The sequence below is a fragment of the Chrysoperla carnea genome, chromosome 1 (genome assembly GCF_905475395.1).
Source record: "Chrysoperla carnea chromosome 1, inChrCarn1.1, whole genome shotgun sequence".
Taxonomy (NCBI): Eukaryota; Metazoa; Arthropoda; class Insecta; order Neuroptera; family Chrysopidae; genus Chrysoperla; species Chrysoperla carnea.
Genome location: NC_058337.1, coordinates 66418288 through 66422425, shown reverse-complemented (window position 1 = coordinate 66422425; position 4138 = coordinate 66418288).

The window sequence follows — 4138 nt, the reverse complement described above, 5'->3', positions numbered from 1 at the left end:
CTTTTTGTACGTTTGTTCATTCAATTTGCACAAAAATAGTCATGATAGAAAAACAAATCACTTTTATTGGATTTATTGGAAAATTTTTCCGAAGAGTGTCGCGATTTCGGTGAAACAATTATGCAAAATAACAATTTTCAGTTGTATGGAAAAATTTAAACAGCTCTTCGGCTGTCCTAAATATTATATTTCTAAAAAATTATAAATAATTTGGTGTGTATATTAGGAGAGCATAAGTATTAGGTATGAGAAATACAAGTTATTTTTGCTAGGTATTTAATTGGATAAACACACCTATACCAATGGCTCTCTTTTTTATATAAAGAGAACCGAGATCTTTGAGTAACTTATCAATCTTTCGTACGTACAATACTAGATTAATTAATTTGTTTTTAATTCGAAATTTGAAAATCCTCTGTATAGCTTGACAAATCCTACCCAATATAATACTACATTGAACAACTTTTAATGACTCTTAAATAATAATTTTTCAAAAACTGGCATGTCAAGGTCACTCGAAGGCTAATTTATTTGAATTTTGAATGGGGTTTTTCCGTGTTTGTGTGTACAAACAAGTATTGTTTGTAATAATTGTATAATCATTCATCAGTTAAGAAGGAATGAATACTTTTCAATTTTTAATGATATTTTCTTCCATATTGTTTTTTTTTTTTTTTTTTAATTTGTACTAAAGTTTAATTCTTCTGTAAATATAAATATGTACACATACGTTACTCATATGAGCAATAAAAAAAGTAAACCAGGTTAATTATCAATATTATATTTATTTATATTTAAAATCGAACTTATTTTTGACGATTGATAAACTTATATATCCATTAACCCAAAAAGTTTAAAAAAATATAAATATGAAAATTAATACTATTTTCATATTAAATAGGGGAAGGTGAAGTACCTAGAATCAAAATTTATACTTATTTGTTTGACAGTCGCCCTATTAGCTCAGTTGCTTAAGGCATAACCAATTCCGTCCGCGGTATGCTTAGGGTAGCGGGTTCGATTCCCGCCTTCGCAACAAAATTAATTTATTTAAAAGTTGTGATGGGCTGGTGTAGTGCATGGTATATGCATGAAGGAGGTACACTCAGCCTCTGAAATTGAGGAGCTGATAAATGAAATTATCAGCGGAAAGGTGGTAAAACACATATATGATATCACAATGGGCTCTATAGCCTAAATGTGTCTTTCGTGGACAGCCAATATAACCTAACCTAACCTAACCTAACCTAACCTTGTTTTTAAAACCTTTTTTTTAAATATCACAATGGAAATAGTCTCTAATTTATAGTACTATTATTCATAAACATTGCATAGTCTTAGAGAATGGAAATATTACACTACTATTGATAAAAAATGTAAACCGTGGTACATATGTGAGAATCTTGGTACAACAATATAATGTAACATGGCTCACACCCTAACGTACCTACAATTATCACCACCGATTTGAACTGAAGATGCTCTCTTGAGCAAGTAATAGTTACAGGGCGTTCTGAGAAACAGAACCACATAATGTATGTGATTGTAATATTGAAATCGTACATGTTTCTCTTACAGGAGTATAAACTACTGTAAGCGTCCAAACTTTCGGCTAGAAATTTTCTTACACTTATTTTTACGCTTGTTTGTAGTTGAAAACTCATAAAACACATTACTAAAATTTTAAAATTCAATACATACATATTATCTATATTATATAAATTACAAGATGGGAGGCACATTATGCTGTTAGTTTCAAGGTACTTTATGTACTTATTTGAAATTTTACCACTTTTTTGTACTCAAAACTGGAATATGATTAAAAAAAACACACCAATAACCTGCGAGTTACGTTGAGTATTATTTATAAAACAGTGTGAAATTAGCAACGTGTAAATTGACCGTTGGAAGAGTCAAAACTTTTTTCGCAAACAACTCTTAATTTTAAAAGCACATTTTCAGTTCGTCTTTATCATACTAGCATTCCATAAAATTCCCTCTTTTCAATACAAATGCTGTCCAGGAAATGTATGAGCAAATTTAATAATACAATTTTTAATAATTGTTTGAATTATGATATTAATCTCTGATTTATTCAAAGAGGAGCTAGATCCAACAATAGGCAGAATATGTTTCTTTCTTTGCATAATTTTTTTAAATTTTGTTAATGCGTTGGTTACACTGTATGTTATTATGTGACAAATATGCATACTTAATATATTGGTCTGCGCTGTTACCTATAGTTAAGGCGTACATATTGACTAGGAAAATGATAAAATAATTTTTAAGCGATTGTACAAATTTTTAATAACAAGCCCAATGAGTCAGTGTCTTTCGAAGTTATAATGCAAAATTAGACAAACAATCAAGTTAAATGTTTTAGCCTACTTTTTTCCATCAAGAAAAAAAAAAACCTTCATAAAAAGTCTGCATTTATATTTCATTTTCTAAATCAAATACACATTCCTTAAGAGATTTTAAAAAATGATAACAATTTTTTTATTTATTTATACATGAATGCATGGTGCCACCTTATACTGAATAAAGTTTGTACATTTGTTCAACATATAGTGCTTATCAGTTTGTATGAATATTTAATTCAGAATGTTTTTTTTTTATACTATTTTGAAATCATCATCATTCGTTGATTATCGATTATCATAGGAAATACAACAATACCATATCAACAATAATATATTACAGGCAATTTATTTTATTTATATTATTATATGTCGGGCTTTGTCCTATTTTTAACTAACGCATTGATTAACATATTATTTTTGTCATTATACATATAATTTTAGTTCAAAACTTGTTCTTTCGTTCTGGACTTTAAAATTGTCCCTGAACATGTAGACGGTCAAATTATCGACGATTATACATTACAGATAATTTATTAATTTTATTCCGACGTTATTCAAGTTCGGATATTGTAAAGAAATGACGGTAAATTTCTGTAAGAAATTAGGCATCCTATAATAGAACTCACTTTAAAAAATTGGACAAAAAAGTAAAAAATAATTTTTAAATAAATAATATACTTTGGTCTAAGATGATGGCATAAGGAGGATCTTCACCCATCTAATAATCAGATGAGACGTATTTTTAATGAAATTTTATTAATTTATAAACACGCCTATGATAGCAAGAAAGCTTACTAGAAATTGACAAATAAAAAGACCAAAAAATGAAAATGCAAAATTAAAAATTAAAGACCAAAATAATGAAAAAATTAAAAATGCAAATTTCGTCATTAAAATTGCCATTTCCCTATAAAAAAAAAAAAAACACACTCTTCATACCTGCTACGTGCCAGGTAGCCATACAACAGATATAACTAGGCAAGCCTACCAAGGCATTTTCCCTTGCTAAAAACTATAAGTTAAAACTAAAATTATTTGGTTATCAAATGGGTGATAAATATTTAAAAAAAAAAATTAAATTAAATTAATTAAAAATAGCCATTAAACTCAGCCTATTACAAACTGGCAAATAGGGCCGATTCTCAAAATTTACCTTGCTCCAGAGATGGTTAGAGATATCGAAAATAAAATTATTAGAAATAGTTGCTAAGAATATTTTTTTATAGGGAAATGGCGATTTTAATGACAAAATTTGCATTTTTAATTTTTTCTTTAATTTGATCTTTAACTTTTTATTATTTGTGTTCGTCTTTTTCTAGTAAGCTTACTTGCTATCATAGGCGTGTCTATAAATTAATAAATTTTCATTAAAAATACGTCTCATCTGGTATGTATGAGTGTGAAAAATTTCTAATCTATATTCCTAAAAATGACGAAAATATGAGGATGTCTTCATCTTAAATGTAACACACTGTATGGATAATTGTAAAAAATAGACCCGAAAAAAATAAATTGAAAAAATAGACTAGACAAAATAGATCCGGTAAAAATAGCGAAGGAAAAATAGCGACGGAAAAATAGACCGGAAAAATTTTTCTTATTTGAAGCTCAGCCTTCTCTATTAAATCCAAAATCAATTTCTCTAGACTTAATAGATTAAATAGATGGACAATTAAAATCAACTACCAACAGATAATTACTTAATCGATGCATTACTTAAAAATTAGGATAATTTACAATGGTTTTACGCTCTAACACAAATCTAACTCTAACAG